Here is a 25,415-nt window from a genome sequence, read left to right on the forward strand (position 1 = left end):
GTCGGTAACGACCGTTCCGAAGCCACGCTTCGTGCACTGATCGTTACTAGAATAACTGCGTGCCTGCTCCAAACCCACCGCTAGCCTTCACCGCGCTTGGGTCTAGCCAGCACGCCACACGGGCACGCCGAATTACTGTGTGTAACCCGCCCGGCCGTGACAAACGTAATATATAAGTCACTTAGACAACCTAAAAATGTTATTGTTGGGCTTTTTTCAGTGTTTTGTTTGTTCGTGAGTAAATCGGTTTGGCTGAGATTAAAGTTATTAGATTAGATAAAATAAAACTTTATTAATCCCCCGGGTGGGTTCCTCCTTGGTTTTTACACAGCTGACTAAACGTCAAACAGAAAACTGATTAAACAGAAGTGTGAGATGGCCGAGAGTTTACTCCAGTGTCCTGTTATATTTTAGACAGCAAGGAGCAGACGGCTGAGTTTATTAAACTCCACCGACACAGCGGTGACGCTAATCAGAAGGCTAGACCGTCCAATTTCACGGCCGTTTACTTCCGGCCTACCCGATCTTCTGAGGACCCGGCCCACGTAGACCGCGAAGGCCGGGTCCTCAGGAGAATGCAGCCCATGAATTTGGACACGACCCACGTCATCAGAGCAGAGGCCGCCATTACAGCACTGCGCAATGCGGGTGAGACTTTAGGTGATGGATTATTGATTGCTATGGTTTTAAAAGGTCTACCTGAAAGTTTTAAGCCATTTGCAATACACGTTACTCACGATAAAGACGATATGACATTTGCTGAGTTCAAAACAAAGCTACGGAGTTTCGAAGACACTGAAAAGTCAAGCGCATCCGAGTGTAGCGACAACGTAATGAAAACAGGAGGAAGAACCGGGCGTGAGCACACGAGATCCAGCGCACAATGCAAATACAAGAGCGATGTGGACATTGTGTGTTTCAAGTGTGGACTAAAAGGCCACCGAGCAAAAGTGTGCAGACGGAGGACGTGGTGCAGTCATTGCAAAAGCAGCACACACAGTGATACCACATGTAGACATAAAGACAAACAAGATGTCGCGCGGAAGGTCGCAGATGAGAGCGGCAACGGATCCAATGCAGAAACGCCAGATTATGCCTTCAGGATTAAGGGCGTAGACATCAAAGTCCAGCAGTCAGCGTACAGCATTGAGGAGAAAGGCCTGTTGGTGGACACTGGGGCTACCTCACACATCATTAACAGCATCGCCAAGTTCAAGAGCTTCGACGACGCGTTCAGACCGGAGTCACACAGCGTAGAACTGGCAGACGGTACCCAGTGCAGAGGCGTCGCCCAACAGAGGGGGGACGCAGAGGTGTTCCTGATTGACAATACAGGCCAGCGACGCAAAGCAACGCTGAAAGATGCGCTGTTTATTCCATCATACCCCCAGAACATATTCTCTGTAAAGTCAGCCACTGCATTAGGAGCAACAGTCACCTTTAAACAAGGGCAGGACACGTTGACCCACAAAGACGGTACTAACTTTAACATTCATGTGTATGGCAAGTTGTACTATTTGCAGACTGAAGTTGAGGGTAATGATAAGTGTAACACCTGTCATGACATACAGGCATGACATGAGATATTAGGTCATTGCAACTATGAAGATGTAGTAAGATTGCAAGGTGTGGTTAACGGTATGCAGATTAAGGGGAGAACCGATAGACCTGAAAAGGAATGTGAAGTGTGTATCCAGGGAAAGTTTGCACAAACCCGAAACAGAGATCCTGATACAAGAGCAAAGGCTCCTTTACAAATGGTACACACAGATTTAGCAGGTCCGATAGCCACTGAATCTATTGATGGGTACAAATATGTGCAGTCATTCACTGATGATTATTCAAACTCAGTGTTTGTATATTTCCTGAAGACGAAAACTGATACAGTGCAGGCAACAGAGAAATTTCTAGCGGATGTTGCACCATATGGCAACGTAAAATGCATTAGATCAGACAATGGGACAGAGTTCACATGCAGAGATTTCCAAACCCTGTTAAGGAAAAATGGCATTAAGCATGAGACATCAGCCCCGTACTCACCCCATCAGAACGGTACAGCCGAGAGGGGGTGGCGTACTCTTTTCGAGATGGGCAAGTGCATGCTAATTGAGAGTCAGCTATCGAAATGCCTATGGAACTATGCCATTCAAACTGCTGCTGTAACACGGAACAGATGCTTTAATAAGCGAACAGGGAAAACACCCTACCAAATGCTGACAGGTAAAAAGCCAGACTTGTCAAAAATGCAGAAATTTGGGTCTGTGTGCTATGCATACAAACAGGACAAGGGGAAACTTTATTCAAAATGTGACCAAGGTTTCTTTGTAGGTTATGATAAGAACAGTCCCGCCTACTTAGTTTACCACCCTGAAACTGAGAAAGTTCAGAAACATAGACTTGTTAAGTTTGTGAGCAAAGTAAATGTAGAAAGACAAACACAGACAGATGAGGGAGAACTAAATGATGACTGTAGCAGAGTAAGACAGCCTATGGCTAACAGACCTTCAGAGAAAGGTGACAAGGACAATGAGGTTCCAGAACCTATTGTGACAGACACAAGTCCACAAAGTGGTATACCTGATGAGCGTGAACGAAAAGAGACAAGTGTGACAAGTGATGGATTTGTCAACAAAAGGTATCCTCTTAGGGAGAGAAGAAAACCGGGACATTTAAATGACTTTGTAGCTGCCAACAGTGGCAGCGATGAGATCCACACTACCATAGACTACTGCTACAGGGCAGTGTGTGGTGTCCCAAACACATTTAAGGAAGCCATAGAATCAGCTAACTCAAAGAACTGGATCAAAGCCATGGATGAAGAAATTCACTCGTTACGGGAAAATGACACTTTCACCCTAACCACTTTGCCAAAGGGAAAGAAAACAGTGGGGGGGAAGTGGGTTTATTCCGTTAAGAGTGACATTGAGGGAAACGACAGATACAAGGCAAGGTTCGTAGCCAAAGGTTACAGCCAACAGTTGGGGATAGATTATGGAGAGACATTCTCACCAACAGCCAACTTAACCAGCATAAGAGTTTTGTTACAGAAAGCAGCGCAGGAGAACCTGTTACTCCATCAAATGGATGTGAAGACAGCATATTTACACGCTCCCATTGATTATGAAATCTACATTGATCAGCCAGAAGGTTATGAAGAGGGAGAAGGGCTAGTCTGTAGATTACAAAAATCCTTGTATGGGTTAAAACAATCTGGTCGTAACTGGAATAGGATCTTGCATGAATACCTAACAGCGAACAGTTTCAGGCAAAACCCAGCAGACCACTGTGTTTATACCAAAGAGACAAAAGATGGTAAGGTGATTATGATCATCTGGGTGGACGACCTGATAATTGCTGCTGGCAATGAAAAGGTAATGAAGGATGCGAAAGAAATGCTTTCAGTCAAATTTAAGATGAAAGACTTGGGCAGACTTAAGCATTTTCTGGGTATTGATTTCACTCAGTCTGATGGATGTGTAACAATGTCACAAGAAACCTATGTCAACAAGATACTGATGAGGTTTAACATGCAGAACTGTAAACCCAGAGGAACTCCCTGTGATCAGAAGTTGTGTTACACAGAAGGTGCTACTAAGATAAGAGATGTGAGGATGTATAGAGAGGCTGTAGGCAGTCTTATATACCTCGCATCAGGTACCCGTCCTGACCTGAGTTTTGTGGTAAGCAAGTTATCGCAACATTTCCATGAGCTTACAGAAGAACAGTGGGGAACTGTGAAACATGTGTTGAGATATCTCAAAGGGTCCAAAGACAAGAAGTTGTGTTTTAGAAGAAACACAGATGAAAATTTGGGTCTAGTGGCCTACAGTGATGCTGACTGGGCAAGTGACACTGGCGACAGACGCAGCACTACTGGTTACTGTGTACGTCTATGTAACAACAGTTCTTTAGTTTCATGGAAGACCAAGAAACAGCCCACTGTTGCGCTCTCTACCTGTGAAGCAGAGTATATGGCTCTGGCTTCCACAATGCAAGAGTGTATATATTTAGAACAGCTTTTGAAAGGTATAGATGACTACAGCTACACTCAAACAATAGTGTACGAGGACAACCAGGGAACAATTGCCCTGGCTAAAAACCCTGTGAGCCGACAGAGGTGCAAACATGTGGACATTAAATATCATTTTGTAAGGTCCATTGTAAATGAAGAGAAAATGTGTCTGTTATATTGCACCACTGAAGAAATGGTTGCAGATGTTATGACCAAACCTGTTTCTAAGCTAAAACTTGCTAAGTTTGCTAACGTTATGTTTGGTGCTTAAAAGAAAAAAAAAGAGAGAAAAAGAAAAAAGGAAGTGTGGTAGAGATTGTACAACTGTTTATCGTTTATTGTACAACTTTTCTTTGATTCCAGCAACCTGAGTACAAGAGGGGGTGTTAAGATATTCATTGTGTGTACTCATGTTGTACAGTGTTTAACTGCATTATGGTTACTGTGGTTTAACAGAGACAGTATTTTAGTTGCCACCACAAGGAGGCACTGTTTCATTGTAAGAGCACGGATGCTGCGTCATCACGCCCCTAAGAAAAAAAAAGTATACCACAACGAAAATGGCACCCATGAGAAAAGTTTTGCCGCATGTTGATGAGGAATAAAGTTCCCAAAATATTAAGGACATTTTTGCCTCCGTCGTCATTTTCCTTCGAGTTGATCGCTGTCGATGCTGCAATACTCAACAAATATGCTTAAATACTGAACAGTAACTGCCTAAAAACTATCTGCTGTCACCGGAAATGTTAGTTTGGCATCATTGCTGCAAAAGCATGTCCAGCAATGAAATGAAAACGCTCACTTCCTGCCACTGCTGGGAATGTTTAATGTTGTTTTGGTAAATCTTTTCCTTTTAGAAAATCATGAAAAACCAAATGTAACAAGATGTTTTATCATTTTTGGTACCTTTTAATGGCACAATAGCAAAATTTTAACAATGGACACATTTAAGTTAAATTGATTAATTATTAAATATATGGTTTTATTTTTTTTATTTAACTGTCAGTAGAGGGTAGGAAGAAACATGTAAACTGTAGAAAACTAAACAAAACCCAGAAAAATAAACAAGTAGATCTTCAAGAAAAAGATCTTCCTCATTATTCGCTCTTTTTATTTTCACCTTTTTTCTTTTATTGTTATGATTTTTTTTGCTTAGGTTTTTGAAATGAAAACATGTATTTTAAATTTTTTCATCTTTTGTCAGATTTTAAGGGAAAATCAGGCTCAACATTCTGCTTATTAACTGTGGTTTTCTGTTTGCTGCACAGAAATTCACAGATTTTCCAAGAAAACTTCAGTTGCCGTGTAAAAAAAATAGACTGCACAAAGAATGAAACTTATACATCCTTTCAATTTGGCTTACATGGATACATTTTCACAATTTAAAAACGATTGTAAAACGCTTCTCAGAATCTATTTTGTTATAATTATGGTTGTGTCTGCTTATATTCGCCGCTACAACTGTTCGTTAACAGACTCATTCACAGGGACAGAGGAGAAGCTGCCACAATTAAACGGGAGGCACATGTAAGGATGTGCTACTGTGTGATTTTAGCCCCAAGGAGTGTGTTTTCCATGTAACATGCTCACATCCTATGTAACTTCTAACCTTCCAGTGCGCCACCCGCTGACACACTATTGTTCACTGCTCACCTGTCTCTGTTTGAAGTCAAAGAATTACCCTTGGGTTATGAGAAACATTAGACTTTATGATGAAACCATAAACACACGTACATGTGCATACTGATATGCAAATGCCTTTTGAAGGAATTCCAGCTGCGGGCATTGGAAAGACTGATAGCAATGCAGCTCTTTAATCTTTTGAACCTAAGCTGTTTCATTTTTTGGTGTTTGTTTGTTTTATTTTTTTAATATTCACATCCTGGATGCTCCAGCAATCAGTTATTAGCTCATATGCAACTAACCTGCTACATATGTGACATATGTGACAGAGCTTTGGAAATCAAATAAGATTAGGAAATGTCAAAAGTGCTGGCATCAGAAAGATCATAAACCGGCATGGCAAAAGGAAAGCAGTAGAAGGAGTTACAGTGTTACTGAGTAAAACGGCACACTACAACTCAACTTCAACAACTGGAATGAAAAGAAAAAGGAAATGAATTGAGAGATAAAACTACCATAACAAGATCAATAATTGCAACTACATGCTCAGCTCTAAGTATGGATTGCTTTAGGATAAGAGGTCACGATGCACAAGTCTCATTATATCACAGTAATGACAGCAGCTGACACTGAAAACAGACTGATAGATGGTGAGACAACCCCTGACAGTACAAACCTACATCATCATTATCATTAACCTTCCCCAGACAGCTTACTTTCTGGTGTCTCACACATTTTCTCTTATCACACTGTCGGTTGAAAAGAGAGCGAGACAGCTATTTCATTGCTTTGGTCCTCACTGAAATATCAAGGGGACGATGAACTGCAGCAGCTCTGGCGATCAGCAAATCCTATGCCAATCGGCTTCAGCAGCAAATTCAACATCAGCAAATACTCGAGTGCCTAAGGTTTTTGCCACATTAAACATGGGTTATCAAAAACAAGTAAGCATGTTGGTAAGCTGCCATTAGCATTTAAGATAGCATTTGGTTTCTAAAGGTATAGTTGTGATAGTTTCTTGTCTTTTTTCACAAGGAGAAGCTCACAGATCAGATGCATTCTTGTTAAGCCACTAACGTCACTAGAATCTGCAACATCCAAGTTGTCCTTTTTGTATTGACGCCTTAGCAGAGTGGCTGTGACAAATATTAGATGCCAGAAGAAATGGTTCTCATTTAAAGAACAGCAGAGTCAATACTGGGACAAGAAAGAGAAAGAGAGAAGGTCACAATGCTTCTACTTCATGTCTGCTTTGTTTTGACTCGCCGACATGTTTTCTGTGGACTTGTGTTTTACTTTTGCTTTCATTTGCTGGTTTAGTTAGAAAACCAGTAGTTATATGGTAACAAAAATTAGGGTCTGGATTACAAGAGACCTCACTGGAGCAAGTGCGTTTAATTGAGAAACCAAAGGTTCCTTTACAACGATGCTTGTGTCATGAGTTGGAAGTGAGAGACAACTCTCATTATCCCCAAAAAGTTCAACACAGCACCAACACCTTCCATGTGCTTGTGAGATGCAAGCGGATTTGACAAAATTGCTGTTTTTCGTGCCTTTTTAGTGAGACTGGCCTTCTTTTTTTTCTAAGAGTGAACAAACTTCCACATGTTTTGATGGTCAGATTACACATTCGTGATGATGAATCAACTAGTGAGTCAATTTCAGCTTGCCATCATCTGCTGAACTTGGCTATCTTTAGCTGTCATTGCAAAGTTTCAAAGGTGCCTTAAACAGTGAGGAACTCTCCCACACAGGGACCTTGCTGAGATACATTTACACATTTACATATGCGTAGCAATCGTTGGTGATTGCTACAGACTTTAAGGGGATAAAATTATTATGCTGTGCTTTAGTGTTCAGCTTCATTAAGCTGTCTGCTCATTTGCACACCGAATGCCAGTTTGAGAGTGGTTCAAGTGGAATAGTCACACACATTTGCCATTACCTTGTCACCCATCTATGAGAAGATTAACTGTACCAAAGTGCCATCGCTCCATCTGCGTGACTCTCCTCCATTCCCAACATGGCTGATATTTGTAATGAATTACTAAAAGTTTGCGAGTATATGAAATATGTATTGAATACCAAGTTTTATCAATACTGTGTTAAATTCAGCATGTCACTAGAATAGCAAAAGCAAAAAAAAAAAATCCCACTTTAGCTCAGCAAGCAGTTTCTGTGTACACAATCTGAGAAAGCATTACTTAGGGATGTATAGACTAACGCTTCTTCACCACTGATGTCTGTAAATTTAAAGAAATCTTGACAGATGTCAGGATCCAATAACAGCAACAATATAACTATCTCGAACTTTTTTCCACTTGCTTTTTAATACTGCTGCATGACACTAATGTTCTATTCTGGAGTCATAACCCAAGAGCTTCAGGGGGAGCTCTAGATGGATGGGTGGAGCATTTCAGTGGTTTGGGAGGATGATTTTGGAGCTGCTGCAGCATGGCTGCTTGTTGAAATCTGTGTGTGTGTGTGTGTGTGTGTGTGTGTGTGTGTCTCTGGGTGAAGAGCAGTAGATGAGGCGGCTGGCAAAGATTCATGGTGGAAGGATGACTGTGTGTTTACTGCTGGGTCTCCTAGGGCAACATACACTGGGCTGGAGAGGCATGGCTATCAGTCAGTGTGACATATTCACATTTGTGTAACCCAGAAAATAAACACAGGCTCATCCACGTGCACAAAGGATTGTTTTAAAAACTGTATTCACATGTTCTATATTGGAACATCTGCAAACACCAGATGTTTTATTTTATTTATTATTATTTGCGAGTAAAAGGCACCAAAGTTCTGGGATATTAACCTATCAATCTACAGTGCAGTGTAGCTGTTTTTTTTACTTCTTCTAACCTGTCACCCTGTTCTCTCTGCAGTCTGTTAGCTCACTGTAAGAGTTTGACAAGTGTCATTTAGTAATGATGGCCCTAGGCTCGTCACTGTACCAACAAGCAAAAAAAATGATGACTTCATGTACTGCGGGGAGCAGTTTCTCTCATCACATGATGACATGAAGCTACTTTGTCACAAAATCCCAAAGCTATTTTCACATGTGGCGACATCATTACATCAGTTATATATGGATTCACTGTTAGCAAAACATGCATGATCGCATAACTGCGCTTTCAGTGTTGTCTGCAAATGGCAAAGCATGTTGGAAAAAAAATAGAAGATGTTAAAATACGAATGAAATTTGTTATTGTTTTACTTAGATCTTCATTATTTTTGTCTCTGTGTGGCAGCTGTTGCGAGTTTCCTTTTTAGGGAGCAGAAATAAAGAGTGAGAATAAAACTTTGAAAAGAAAAATGCGATGGGGTGGGCTGCCAGGTGGACCAGTCGATGTTTTGACAGTTTACCCACAGCACGGTATAGTCATGGCAGCAGCCTGTCACTCTCAGATACCCTCCTGAGGCTCATTTACGTCTGTGTGTCTCCTGCTTTCTCTGCCTTGGTTTGTGCTCCTCTCTTTTTCTCCATCCTCATACTGGCTTCAATGCCTTCCCTTCTCCCCATATATTCATCCCACAAATTCCTCTGTTCTCTCACTCTTTCTTCCCTTCCTTTCAAGTTTCATGAAGACAGAGCTAGAAAGAAAGTTAGCTCCTGCTATGCTGTTTATCTCCCTCCACATCCAGACCTCCTTCTGTGCTTTAGAGTTCCTGAAAAGGCTGAGAATAAAGGCTGAAATATCCAGCATACTATCAGATGCTATATCCGGGCTGTGTAATGAGTTACTTGAGAGGGCAAATCTGGTCAATGATTTTTTTTTAATGTCTTTTAGTACTTAAATTATTTTGATGAATTGTTTCAGTGTGTGAACTGACACAGTAAAATAGGTCATTTGGCATGCCAGTTGCATTTCACAACTATAATAGTTATGTGTTCTTGGTATGGACTCCATTTGTGTATATCCATATCTGAATCATATATAAAATTCATAAAATATCATGGACATTCATATTTTCTTGACTTTCTCTTCAACAAGCTTAAGATTGTCACCCTGAAGAAAGATACTCCTGGAATCTATAGGAGAAGCACCATTTCAACATCATGCAAGATGATTTTTGTAAGCTTACCGATATCCTGGCATGCCCAGTTCCTCTCTGATTCGTGAGCTATGAACCATTTTTTTCTGCAGAATTTTCTTTATTATCAATAATAAGAACAAAATTTTTTACATAATACAAATGTAAACTCATTTAGTAAATATGACTTTTCCAATATCTTTTAATGGTCGCCTAGACATGGTTTCCAAAAGTGTTTTGGTTTGATTTTTCCAGATGTTACATCAAAATCTAGTCCCCCTGCTGTTAAAAGGGGATTTTTCCTTCCCACTGTTGCCAAAGAGCTTGCTCAGAGGGAGTGATGTGATTATTAGGATTTTCTCTGTTTACTTTTTTATTATTCTAGGGTCTTTACCTTATAGTATAAAGTGCCACATCCACATTCATGGACCAGTCCCACTTCTTCACTCTTCTCACTGATGATGTCGACTATTTTCTTATTTCTTTTATTCTTCAGATGGTGAAATTATTACAGTGCCATCTGTATACCTCAGATCACTTCTGTTTACTGCAGTTTGTTGCCAGTTTAGGTTCTTATTTCAAAAACGATGTAAAAATACAGTCAAAATAGGAATGCGACTGTAATATATTAGATTAGTAACATAAAGGCGGACTTTAGATTCAGTGTATATGCTGTAATGTTGTGCTGTGTCTGCATTTTTAGCTCACAACTACAGTATACAAAAGACTGCTTCTTTGGTAAGTTGACCATGAAAGATAAACTGTAATTCTGGAATGCCCAGAAGTTTCAGAAACCTAACAAGTCAGTATGGTTTAATACAATGACCTCTGCACTGGCAGATATCACTGCTTTAAAAAACTTGCAGATAACTAAGAGTCTTTTCATTTTAATTTTACAAATATTCAGCCACTTGTCCTTGTAGATCACTCCAAGCCCTGAGCTGCTTTTCAGCTGTATTACAGATAAAGCATGATTAAGATCACTGAGCTTGATTTTCAGAAAAGTTGATGTGTGAGTCATTCTAGAACGTAAAGCTTAAGATAACTCGTCTGTTGTAGAAGCCATCCTCCTTTTAGCTTTCATTTCTTAATTAACTGCATGATTAGTGATTTGGGGGCTGTTAGTTAATTGGAAGTTGGGTATAATGCATACATATTAACAGACTTAATTATTAACAGTTTTTTCTTTAAGTTTTGATTGCACCACTTAAATAAGGCACGTTATAATAAAATACTGGAACGCTTCGATTTTTTCTTTTGTTGGACTGTATAAACTGAACGCATGTTTATGTGCATTTCATGAGTGAATGTAAAATGGTAACCATGAGTGCATGGCATTTTAAAATTATTTCGAGATCCTCTCCTCTGAAAATAAAGGTTAAGTCACTACTAAATTTTAAAAAAAAAAACATGTTAAAAAGGGTATTTTGTAAGGATTTACTTTTATTCCACGAGCTCTTTTATAAGCCACATGTACAGCTTTAACAGAAGCCCCTGGGGAAGTTTCACTGTATAAAGCTGCTTGCACCTGCTGCTAACACAGGTATTGATCAGAGGGACACTGCTGTGGCAGACAGCTCTGTGGTAAAGTAATTACCTGTAGGCTTCACACTCCAGGGACGTGTTTATAAGTATATGTGAGCATGTGTGTGTGTCTACAAGTCAAGTATGTCAGATGATACACACACACACACGCATGCATGCAACTATAATTGAAAATGGATGGCTTGTCTCAGCACGTTCACCATGACGAACTAAACTACATTAATGTCTCGGTGCCCACCTTATTACAAGCTTTGGTAATTACCCAGCTGGGCAGTCTGAGGGACTCACAAGAGGGAGAGTGGGACAGTAAGTGGATGCATATTGGTTAATAGAAACCTTGATTAATGCCTTTTAGGTATAATCATAATAATGAGTAAAAAGAAGCAAGAAAATAAACTTTTCTTTCTTAAATGCACGCAAGGAAAATTTTACAGCTGTCCACATGACAAAGACTTCACATCATGCTAGTTGATATACACCTTCAAATTTATTCAGACAATACTGCACACTTGTTTAAAGCACATGTTGGCTGCACATGTTATAATTATCACCATTAATATTCCTGTTCATTAAGACACACTTAATAATTGTAAAAAGATAAATGTGATAAAATTGGAAGTATAACGGTTACAATTTCACTCCATGGCCGCACCTTTGCTAAAAGCCAAGATGATTTCCCAATGGAGCCAATAAAACTGTACACATTTACTGTGTAAAGCAAAGTGTTTACCAAATAGTATACAATCTAGTAGAGCCTCATGTGTGAGCATTTGGATGAGTGAATGAGTCTCAGCCATCTTAACAGCCTCTATTCCCACTGGCTCCAGATAAATGAGTTTCCACTGTAATTTGCACTGAGCTGTGCAAAACGACTATACCGACTTTTTTTATTTATACTCTGCAAGTATGAGGGTAGAAATTACGCGAGGGAAATTCCAAGTGCTTTCTAAAAGAAAAAAAAAAGACTAATGACTACAAAACTTTGGAACCTACTTTCCTTTACAAAAAAAACAAAAAAAAAAAACAAGAAAAACTTTATACACATACCCAGCAGCAATATGTGTACCTGCCCACTAGCAACTAAATACTTAGTTGTAATGTGTCAAACTCATCAGCAGCCATCAAGAAAAAGAGTTTGATGCATGTCTACATCAAAACGACAGGCTGCAGAGACATCTGTTCTGATGGCAAATAATACACAAAAACACGCACGCGTACTCTCCCCACTGAGTGCCTCTAGCACCAGCCCTCATCAACACTGCTGATTTGTGGTCATGGCAGCTCCCAGCCATGTTCAACTCTGATTGGCCATGTAACCTTTTAGTTGATGTCTGACTGTCTTGTCACATCTCAGCAACAAACACAACCTACAGCCCATCAACTTGCGCAGCATTGACATTTGTCTGTCATGTCTCAGTGCGGCAGTGTAAGAAATGATGGATGTTACATAAGGAGAAAAGGGATGGGACATCTTGAGTGAAGCAGCAAGAACTGTAAAAGCAGCAGAGACTTTTGTCATTCTTGAATGAGACATTCCACAGATAGAGAAGAGAATAGCACTGAAATCAGACCAGACGCACTCCAAACTCCTAAATCTATCCCCAGATGCACACACAAAGCTCGCTTGAAGTGGTGGAGGATATTCTGAGCATGTCTGCATTACGGAACAGCGGGAGCTCATCGTAGCAGCATTTTTATCGACACAAAGTTAAAGTAATAGTGACATTAGAAAGCCTCTCTATCGCTATTTTATTTTATCAATTTACTTTTTTCTCTCTTTCAAACAAACTCTTTCTGATGATCATCGTGTGGAGATTATTCTGTAAATGCAGTTCAGGTTATCAGCTAATATAAAATAAAGGAATCAATAGGAGTTAATAGCTCATATGCTCCCATAGTATAGATTTTTACACTGGACTAAGGCATCTTTGCTGACTTATTGTAAGACATTTGCAGTATGATCAAAGGAAACTAGCTTGTAAACTGTTGCCGTGCTGTATATTCTGATATGCAGGCGGTGGACCTGGCATCTTTATAATACATCGACTATGTTAACACTTTTTTATTCACATTTTTTTATTGTTAACAAGTCCGGTGAACGGCTAACAAATGTGATAGCTGTTGGCTCAGTATTTTAAACACACTTGCCTTTGGCACTCAGCTCTAGGCTCATTTGCTCCTGCTGTAGCTATAATTTCTCTAAAACAACAAAACATATTTAGTTTCATTTTTTAAAAAAAAGCTTAGTTATTTTAGTAAAACAGGTGGACATAGTGATTTTACTGGTAAAACAAGTGGAAATACCAAATTTATTGAGATTTTCAGCCGTAAGAATATTGAGTATTTTAACCCTCTCAGGCTCAAACTTTTTTTTAAACTTTTTGTTGCTAATGCACAAACAAGTCCTGCAGTGGTACTTCTGAGTAAAATAAACTCATAAAATATGTATGTGGGGTAATCAGGTTGTTAGTTTTGAACTGTTGCAAATCTGCCTTGAGAGGGTTAAAACTATTGAGTAAGTGAGTATTATTAGGAGCTGGATGCAGTATGAGTGAGTCAAAACAAACTGCATTGTGCTGTCGTGTTGAAGGATTATGCATGGTTGGGTTGGGTTGGGCTCTGCTCAGTTTTACAGAGCATTTGCAGTATTTGGCCTCTGTAAACTTTAAACTTAAACTGGACTGTGAACTACTGACCCTTTTGACTGGATTGATGTTTTTTCAACATGACATTATGATAATAAATAGAATATGACACATGTCACTGCTGTGCTGTAGATTGTTTGGATCAGCCTTGGCATTTGACCTTAAACGAAACCTTTCTGTCTATCAAACACACACACACACACACACACACACACATACACATGCAGATACACTTATATTGTAAGCTATCACTCATCTATGCAACTGTGACAATTTTTTCTCTCTTTTTAAAAAATGAAAACAATAATTTTTAATAGTGCACGAGCTTGCACACAACAAAAAAGAAAATCAGAACGGGATTGCTTTTCTTATCATGACACCTTGTCAGAAATTAGCAGTATTCCAATTTCTAGCATGCATCAGCGGACGCATGAAGGGTAACTGTGTTTTCGTGTGTGTTTGTGTGAAGTGAAACTGCAGGATCATTACACCAATATAAAGCATTTACTTTACATTATTTTTAAATGTTTGACAAAAGTTTGTTTTGCGGGACTAAAGTCATGTGTTTATGCTTTAAACCTTTTTACTCACACATATTTTGAATGAATGGTAATGTCCATAGAAGACCTTCTGGTTAGCTAATAAGATACAACAAGCACAATAATCCAAAAAATCATGGCTTCTACACAAATAAATTCTTTCTGTGAGAATGTTTGTGTTCTCATTACACATGATCCATACTGTAGTGTTGCCACAGTCATCTTGATCTTGAGGCAAAACAAAAACACTTTTATATTACACCAATAATTTCTGGATTTGGTGTCCTATCAGTAGGGATTTGGTAAAGCATATAAAGACACCCCTGTCAAAGAAAAGGCTTCCCAGACACTTTTGGAGCAGCAAATTCTAGCTGTCATGCTGACAGGCTTCGTCAGTTAAGAAAGGTACAATATAAAAAGATGACAACCTATGTTTGAGTGTGATCCAGGACCTTTGTAGAATGTGATCCAAATCTTTGCTTTGAGGCAAATTCACAAATTATAAATGTAAACACACACACACAAACACAAGAAATGTAAAAGATTTTGTGTAGGTGGAATCAGTATAACCGCAGTAAATAGCAATATGTAATGTGAGATGGATATTGTAGCAGAGACTATAGGAGTCACTGGGGTTGATACTAGACATAAATTGTCTTCTGGAGCAGTAATTGACTGCAAATCAGAATACATTTTCAGTTCATCCACTTAAAGCAAAGCTAAAAATCTCATTCAGGAAGACTTTCCCTTCAGTGTGTTTAAATGTACAGGAAAGCATGTTTCACCAAACCCACCCTGGTTAATTGGACCATGTTATAGTAAGTTAAGCTAAAAATAACACCAATGAGCAACTAAGGGCCCACTGCAGTGGAGTTGGCATGTGAAAAATGTTAAATATAAGGACATCAAAACATACATTAGCTAGCTTTTTTCTCCCAAGGTCATGATCTTGGCTGATTTTCAAAGCCATGAAAAAGCACAAGTCTGTCAAACTAACTAACCAGAGACAGAAAATCTCTTGCGTCTTTGCATCCTGTTTTGTAACTGCAAATGTCACTTATTTCAATAGTGCTGTCAATATAGAAAACGTCATAAATCATCGCTGTACAGAAGCTTAAGGTGCAAACTGCTGTATCAGTTAACTTTATAGTAAGTGGAGCAAACAGATCATAAATATAATGAATATCAATATTGCCTCTGACCACAAATATTCAGATACGCCTTTAAAGTCTCCTTGAAGTGTGCTTCAGGACGAGTGTGAGTACATTGTACTGTACTGTCTGTGGGGACAAGACCACAAATTGTAGGGCAAAGAGATGGAGACTCACATTCATGCTCTACTGACAAAATATGCATCATTTGGATCCTTCAGACCCCCACATACTTGTGGATGAGCCAACTCTAAAAGTTGCATCAGATCATAAACAGCGAGAAGGCACAAATCTGTGTGCAGATGTTTTACCCACAAATATGTGATGTAGAAATTTTCAAATGAATATAGGCCCACGGTACCGTGAAAAAGTATGCCGTCTTTCCAATTTATTATTCTTTTGAATATTTCTTTTACTTAAATGATTCAGGTTACCAAACAAACTGTGATATTAGATGCAGATAACCTGAGTAAATGCAAAACACTTCTAAATTTGTGTATGTATGTGTATGCACATACATTACCCCAGTAATGTCTTATTACTGGGGTGGCTGTAGCTCAGGTGGCAGAGCAGGTCAGCCACTAATCAGAAGGTCGGTGGTTCGATCCCAGGCTGCATCCTGGCATGCCAAATATCCTTGGGCAAGATACTAACCCCGTGTTTGCCTACTGGTGGTGGTCAGAGGGCCCGGTGGCGCCAGTGTCTGGCAGCCTCGTGTCTGTCAGTGCGCCCCAGGGCAGCTGTGGCTACAATGTAGCTTGCTATCGCCAGTGTGTGAATGTGTGTGTGAATGGGTGGATGACTGAATGTAGTGTAAAGCGCTTTGGGGTCCTATGGACTAGAAAAGTGCTATACAAATGCAGGCCATTTATGTATGTGTATGCATGTGTAATGTATATATAGACACGTGTGTGTGTGTGTGATTTACATTGCTGTGCTTGAGAGCCACAATCTACCGGAACCAAATTCCTTGTATGTGTCTGCACATATACTTGGCCAATAAACACAATTCTGATTCTGATTAAAATTTAATTTATCAAGGTGAAAATTATTTTTTTTTTACTTCTTCCTTGAATACTATTATTTGAGATTATTTAGTCACAAATTGTGATTTGTAACAGCATGGTACTATGCAGAATGCAAGCACTGAGATACATAAAATGGTAAGAACCAAACTGCCCTTTAAACATATTTCACATATTTCATAAATCTAGTAAAAATTGCATTGCACAAAAATTGCACTTATTTGGTGCACAGAAAGAAAATTTGATGTAGATATTAATGATATGTGTATATCAGTGTCTTTAACCTCGTCATATAATTCTAAAGTGACGCTATGATTCTTACATCAGTGCTTTATGTGGGTAATAGAGGCATTAGCTAAACTTATGGTTAATATTTTGATTGCGTACAGTGTTTTATAATTCTGTCCAGATGTACCTCCCTGATGTTATAGCCTAACATAAACAAAGAAGCAGATTGCCTTCCAGGAAACTTACTGTCTTAAATGTGTCTACATAATCATAATAAAAGATACACACTTTTTAAATAATAATGTATTTCCTCCCTCCCACCATTTTACAGAACTTGCCTTCCTATGACCCCAAAGCAAAAGACAATCAACACATGATTTAGTGTGTCTTATTCATTCATGTGTTATTACCCCTACTGAAATTGTAAAACATAGTAGTGGACTGAAGAGCTGTCTTCAAGCCAATGAGTCCAGTTTGGTAATGCAGTAGTTCGATTTGCTCTGTTCTCCCTTTTCAGTAATCTACATACAAGGTGTGGATTCAGTCAAAGACTGAGCCATATAATAAGGCTAATATTACAAGCTATTGAAGAACACAACAGCACCTCACTCAAATCCCACTGAAGTACACACAGTAACTCGCACTGAAAGAACGATGCAATTAATTGCGCCCAAAACTGTTAAAGTGTGAAACTCTAGGTACTGGTTTGTGAAAACCAATTTAAACATGTCTATGCACATTCTGTACGTACACTTATTTGTGTCCGTGTGTGAGTCGGAAAGAGTGAAAAGCACAGTGCAGACAGAGAAAGACAGAGAAAGGAGAACCATGAGGAGAAGAAGAAAAAAACACTGCCATCAGTGCCTTTTGGCTTTGTAACAAATTGTATCCCTGGATCAGATCCAGAGCCTCGGATCGGAAAATATTCTGTTACACAACATTTCAAAAGTGGTAGAACAAGAGTGTTAATAGGCTTGGCTGTAAACGGTGTTCTTGGTTCCTTTTTTGTTCTTCCAACTACACTTACATCTAGAGATATTTACATACATTTAAGAGCATCATTACAATTATTTTAAAAATACTCTCAGTGATATATGGGATCAAAACGAAAATCAAACCAAAGACAATGCACTGGCCAAAAAACTTAAAGGAACACCTTTTAATCAGAGTATAGCATCAAGTCAAGTAAACGCCTGGAATATTGATGTGGTTCTAATCTTTTCTTACTGTTTTTTTCCCACTAGCTTTGCATTTACGACCACCAGGTACCGGAACAGCTTCTTCCCTACAGCTGTCAGACTCCTGAACTCTGCCTCCTGACACCTGACCCACATTAATCTCATTAACTGAACACACACACAACCATCTACACACACACATTTGACAAAAACTAACAAATGGACAACTGTACCCTCATACACACAATACTAACATGGACTGAACCATCACTCACAACCACTAGCACTTTACAGCCTCTGAAGAAATTATCCACATATTTCACTTATCTTAACTGCACAACTGTAAATGCTGTATAGACAATCATTCAGTATAATACGATAATTATAATTCTACTGTTTACAACTGTTTATAACTTGCATAGTTCATATTTCTGTATAGCTTTATAGTTCATATTTCTATATAGTTTTCATATTTATATCCTGTTCATAGCCTGTACATAGCTTGCACACCCACTACAGCCTGTACATACTTATAGTTATAGCATATTCATAACATACCTTCATATCGTTTACATTGTAACATACCCATAATAGACCCATATTTTGTACCTTCATACCTATAACAGGCCCATTTCTGTAATATATCTATATTATGGCTAAAGCACTTCTGGATGGATGCAAACTACATTTCGTTGCCTTGTACTTGTGACATGTGCAATGACAATAAAGTTGAATTCTATCCAAATTCTATTCTATTTAGCTATAGGGTCAGTGTCACTACTGGTAGGTGATAACTGGATCCTACAGAGTTTGCACAGGTAGTCCAACTAAAGGTTGGCACATTAACATGTCCCATTGCCGGAAGGTTTATTGTGTCTCCCAGTCTCAAGAGCATGGAGGACATGCAGGAGACAGGCAGTTATTTGAGGAGAGCTTGACAGGGCTGTGAAAGGTTCTAAACCTATCAGCAGGACAGGTATCTGCTTTTTTGTGTAAGGAGAAACAGGATGAGCATTGCCAGAGCCCTACCAAATAACATCCAGGAGGCCACCGGTGTGACTGTTTCTTACCAAACAGTTGGAAACAGACTTCATGGGGGTGTTTGTTTTGACCTAACATAGTCGGCCCTGTGCTCTATTATTATTGCCATGCAATATCAGAACTGGTGGGTTAAACACTGGGTCTTGTGCTTTTCACAGATGAGAGTAGATTCACTCTAAACACATTCAGCCTTGCGTTTTGCTTTATTGCTGAATTGCTTTTTTTCGTTTTATTCAGCTTCAACATAACTTGCAAAGTTGACTCGTGGACCCGGAAATGGAATACTGTAATTTCTCTGTTGAAACTATGGTATTTATTGCTGCTTTTTGACATCAACACAGCTTGATCAAACTTACATTATAATATTACTTTGTAATATATTACATTATTAGAGAAAATAAAGAAAAGAACACACAAATACAAAACAAGAGGGTCAAATCTCTCTACTGAACAAATGTACTTACACATGCAGTATCATTCAAAACCAAATGCTTGATCATGAGGGTCATTTACATATTGGGATTTTTTCTGTTATTATTATTGTAGGGTCTTTACCTCACAATATAAAAAGCGTCATGTTGCCTGTTGCTGTTGTGTGCTACATAAATAAAATTGAATTGAACTGTGAAACTGATTCATTAAAATCATATAAGATTAACTCCAAAGGATGGGGTACACCCTCTACATGTTGCCAGTCAACTGAAGGGCTAATACTAATCTATCACAGGGTATACAAGAAATCTCTATATTTGGAAGGTCAAAAATTTGTGTAACAGTGTAATCTGTCTTTTGATGATTGTTATGCATCCGCGTGAGGCTGGTAAAAAGGATTTGCTTTTAAATAAAAATCTTCTCAGTATATTATTTTAAGAATACATACTTCTAGAATCCAACAGCCACAGTACATTTCATATTATTTAAGCTTCAACGGCCAGAATTTGACAAAACAGGTGGTTATATTCCATCTGTGCTCACCAGGGAACATACACCAAAACTGAAAAGGTAATGTCCCGATGGATGCTCAATCATTCAGGTAAGGAAATCCCAGAAAGTTGATTTTGTTCATCCAAGTGGCAAAACATTTCTCCCACTGAAAACTGCATCTAAATGAACAAAATCAACTTACTGGGATAGAAGCTAATGTTGGTTAGTCTAGATTGTCGCAACTACAATCTTCTTATTTACTTCTTGTTTTTGCAAAATTTTATAGTTAGTTTCCTCTTTATCAACAAATCCAAACATACAAGTGATCTGCAGAGAACGGTGGCTTGTCTGCAGGTGTAATTTGCTCCCCAAAGGCAAAGGAGCATGATTGGCTTTACAGCCATTACAATGTTAAGATATATTCATTCCAAAGTATCACGAAGCATTGCAGTACTAAACAAGGCAAAGCAGGTATTCGACAGAACATCACTTCATATTCTATACTGTTCACTGGTTTCACCATACTTAAGCTATTGTGCAGAGGTCTGGGGCAATAACTATAAAACCACATTACATTCACTTTTTACTCTTCAAAAAAAAAAGCAATTCGAATCATCCACAATGCAGGTTATAGGGAACATACAAACTCACTATTTTTGCAGTCTGAAATATTGAAAATTGACGATCTAGTGAAATTCCAAACAGCACAAATTCTATTCAAAGCAAAAACTAAAGAACTGCCAGGTAATATTCAGAGTATGTTGTTTTTGAAAGAAGGAAGTTATAATTCAAGGGGTTTTTGTAACTTCAAATCAGGGAAGGTACGTACTACAAGAAAAAGCTTTTGTGCTTCTGTTCATGGAGTGAAACTGTGGAACAGTCTGAATATGGAATAAAAGCAATGTCCAAACATAAAACAGTTCAAAAAGAGTTATAAAAATATGATCTTCTCGAACGATAAAGAAAAGGAAAATATTGAAATTAAGTGAATGTCTCTATTTAAAAAAAAATTCATGATGTGATATTATAGTATATAGTATATCAGAAATCTGTTCACTATTTTTATTACAAATTATATCAGTAAGGAAGCTGACTAAATATTAACTGGCAAAGGGTTGGGATTAAATAAGTGTTTACTTCTTCCCACTCCCTTTCAACATGTAAATGAATCAGAACGGCAGCTATATTGAAACGTATTGATTTTTTTGTATAGTATTTTTTTTTCTCTCTCTCTTATTTTCTTTTATAAATGTATCTGTATATTGTTTGCATGTTTGAAATAAATTACCAATCAATCAATTGGCATAACGGTTGTTGTTTTCGCAGCTGGACGTGTTAGTCAGCTCTGTATCCCCCCCTTTTGTTACCGCTCCCTGCACTGTCTGCATCACTTGCTATTCCCCACAATAACCTACGGAGTGCCCAGTGGTATCACAATCTTGGGTAGGATACTGTCCAATCCCAAATAAAGTCCGGTTTCAGGCTGAGGTCGATGTCTATCAGTTCCTGACGACGGAAGGTTGTTGCAGGAAGTCGCAACAAAAAGGCAGAAGAAACACAGAAAGGTGCGCAGTAGTTCAGAGCACTGTGCTGCTGCATAAGTTTTAAAATAATTTTAAGACAAAATGGTAATAGATTTCTTAATCTGGTTATGTGGCACATTTAAATTTTAAATTTTTGAGTTTGTTATTCCTAAAACACTGTAAAAGTAAGCAATCAATATGATTTTGAAGTGTTATATGGTTTCCTATTCACATCAATTTGGACAAAAAGTGGAGATCAACCCTTGCCATCAAAAAACAAAGTCTGTGATCACAAATATACTGCATATCTATAAACAACAGTGACACATGACATATCACCGGCACCTAATGCTCCATAACCACAGATCTTAGAGAGTGTGTGTTCTCGTAATGAAGCAGAGCTTTAACTGAGCAACAGAAATGCACTCTCAGCAAAAAACAGTATCATCACTTTCTCACAGTTTCTTATGTACTCCTGCTGTTACTTGCTATTTCTTCTAAGTTTAAGCTGGGATACACAAACTATATCTTACATTATGCTGATAGGCGGACTTTTCATAAATTTTAACTAAGGCTTGATTTCAGGACTTATGCCTTACCAGCTGACTTAAATATGAAGAGATGAAATAAGCAGAAATGCAGCAGCCCAAATGTCAAGATGATATTCATATTTGCTTAAGAATATCTGTATTATTATTATCACAATATTTAGATTTCAAGTGTCTCTTGTTCTCTTTCAAACATAATACTTAGGAAACCTCTCAGAGCAGCACATCGGTAGATGAGAACTTATGGCCGATCAGACAGGTTCAGTTTTCTGCACCATAGAAGACTTGTGTGTCTTTTGAGAACAGGTATGCTCTTCTCAGTTCAAAAAATGACTCCCACTGTTATTTATCAGTGCTGTTGAGATTTTGGCCCAGTCACACAGGAACATGGACTGGTCACCAGCCACCAGGCTGTCTGTCAGAAAGAAAAACTTAGTATTTCTTCACAAGGAAAGATTTGGTGCAGCACCTTTTGCAACTGATCTCCCCTAGTAACACCCTGCAACTTTTGCAAACCATTCATAAACATTTTTCGTTAGCAACCAGAGGCTGTCAGAGGGTAACTGTTAGGTTTATAGGCCTTTGTGTGTCAGGCCTTTCTCTTTCCATTCTTTTTGATCTATCCAAGACACAGAAAGACTTGCATAAACTGGAGAAATGTTACTGTTACCTTTATCTTAGAGCAAAAAAAAAAAAAAAATAGTGTAAAAGTTGCATTGTAATTAATTCAGCTGCCTTCGCTCTCTGGACTACAGACAATACTGTAATACTGTATTGAGATACTGATACTGAATACTGAGATGCCATACTTTCTGGACAGAAGTGCAAATAGAGTGAATGTGAAGCAAGGCAGTAAATATGTTTATTTAAATTTGAGTAAAACAAATAAATGTTAAAACATATATTAAATCTATTCTCAACCTTGGTTTTAAAGCAGCACAGCCAATTTTAGTTTCTGGGCCCCACAGCAACCCAAGTAGATCTCAGTGCAATTTAAACATTTCCCTTTATTCTCTCATTCACTTTATTGCCATTACAATATAGAATATTTCTTCATGATTGTAAGAACTAGTTGTGGCATAGGAATACATTAAGTCCATTTATCTCATATTTCTATCCCTGTATAATCATTCATTCATCTCCATATCAGGAAAATAAGCTTATTTTATTTAAAAAATGACTTTAAAAATGTCTCCTCCCCTATTGTCACACATTTATCATCGTTAAAAATTTACATGAAGAAATTTAAAAAAAAAGATTATCTGAAGTACCTTTAAACTTATTTCTTGTTCTCATGTTCTTTTTTTTTTCAGCAAACACGGTACTTGTAGCTGTCCTCAATGTCTGCAAAATTCTATTCTGGTAGCACAATCTCCTCGGTTCTGCCTACAATCGTCAATTCACTCATGTGGACTTGTGCGCATACACATAATTATAAAGAGTAGAAACACAGTAAAAAAGCTTAATTATACTTCCATCAATATAGAAAGGTTACAGTGCTATCATGGCCAGAGAGTCTCTGCAATCAGTCACTAAAGCAACTGATTTCAGTGATTAACTTAACTTTAATGAAGAGATGAAGTAATCAGTGAAATGAGCTGCAGTGATGTCAAGATGGATGAGAACCTATAAATGATGGGTCACACTGCAACACAGCAGGATCGTGACTGTACACGAAACACCCATCGAAAGCATGTCTGCTACACACAAACAAGCTCATCTAAATTTTCTTATTTAGAGGCAGTTATTACAGGCAGCTGAAGATGAGGGGTTGTTTCTCTAAAGAAAGTGCAAAAATGGGCATTGGCTTTGGTAAGGGAAGTGCCTGCTCTGTGAGATTTTGGTTAAATCCTAAAAAGATTTACGGCCTCATAAGTGAAGCCGTGTCAACACTGGAAGCAATGCACAGCAATGTGGTGACCAAATGCGCATAAAAAGTTAATGACGTTTAGAGACATTCAAGTGGTTAGAGGTAAAAAAAAGAAAGAAAAAAAGCTGGTCCAATTGGCAATTACTTAGATAAACTTTTCATTACTACAAGAACAGGTAGTAGATACATTAGAGTTACAAATAGTGAGGACGTGGTCAGCTCTAAATCAGTGATAAGTATCTAGCACTGCTCACACTCCATAAAAAATAAAAGAAAATAATTTAAGAAAGCCAGAAGTCAGACGTTTTACCGAGTAATCTTATCAAGGACACCCATATTCATTTCACGTTCAGCAGCTTTCTCCATGACCAGTTCTCTGGTAATTTAGTTTTCTTGCACAAAATCCTCTAAAACCCTTCTTTTCAATAACCAAATAGAATAAACATGTATACAGTAGCTTTAACAAGGCTATAAGGTGTGTTTAGGTTTTTGATTATTTTATTAGCACATATAATATGTGTTCTACTGCCAAAGAGCCATTCAGTCAACAAACATGGATAATTTCATTATTTTCATTATAATTTTCATTATTTTTCCAAATATGCAGAGAAAACTGGTACTGTCCACAAAGCATGTCAGATATCAAGACATTTGAACTATGCAAGTTCAAATTTCTGCATTGGTCATTAGCATCACATAAAAATGTACAACAAAAATAATTGACACACTTAGTCAAGCGATAGGCAATTTACAAAGAAACTCACACAAAATAGTAGATGGAGCTAAATAAGCTAAATAGAGACAGATTCACTGTTTTAACAGCCATCATCTGCTAGCTAGTTATCTAAAATTGCAGTTTTCCACAAAGCTTAAAAGTCCACTTTTAAGCTTTTTTTTTTTTTTAATTCACTTTTGTGTTAATAGCTTGTGATGTATGTTACTGCTTGTTCTGGTGCTAGCACAGCAAGATCTATATCATCTAGATAAGACTAAATCAGCTAGATAAAGATTTGCCATCTGATCATATCACCAAACCGGAATTTGCAGTGATTGCAGTCATAATTTACTCCTAAAATCTCTAAAAACTTAAAAACCACAGGCAGTTGTTCACATTTGAGATATGTGCAGACCTGTATGCAGAAAAGCAACAACCAAAAAAATGTACTTCCATATAGCTCAAAAATTTATTACAGGAGTATAATTAGCAGGAGAGATATAAGTATTAGACAGGCAAAGATACTAGCAGTGACAGCCCATCTTCTAAGGATTTGAACTTAATCCATTTTCTCTCAAAGTAGCTCTGCTTGCTTACACACCTCTTTGAAGTGTAAATTGAAAAAGAATTGGTTGCATAAACTTTCTACAGTGACAAGCTTGGAAAAAAAAAGTCTGTTCTCTTCTGCTGTGACACCCCCTATTTTGCTAAGAAACAAGGCCAAAGATTGGAAATATTATATAATAAACAAAAGGGGACTTAATTAGTTTGTGCAAAGACAGTCACAATTCCAAACAATATGTACACTGATTGTTA

The 25,415-nt window shown here is 38.1% G+C and overlaps 1 protein-coding gene across 1 annotated transcript in view; it reads right to left on the minus strand.

Annotated features, from left to right (window-relative positions):
* Positions 1-25,415, minus strand: part of naaladl2 (N-acetylated alpha-linked acidic dipeptidase like 2) — a 341,685-nt gene that overhangs the window by 309,203 nt on the left and 7,067 nt on the right. The gene's annotated exons all lie outside the window — the stretch shown is intronic.

This window comes from Rhamphochromis longiceps, linkage group LG23 (genome assembly GCF_057381845.1).
Source record: "Rhamphochromis longiceps isolate RC_006_pf linkage group LG23, R_longiceps_female_GT1.1, whole genome shotgun sequence".
Taxonomy (NCBI): domain Eukaryota; kingdom Metazoa; phylum Chordata; class Actinopteri; order Cichliformes; family Cichlidae; genus Rhamphochromis; species Rhamphochromis longiceps.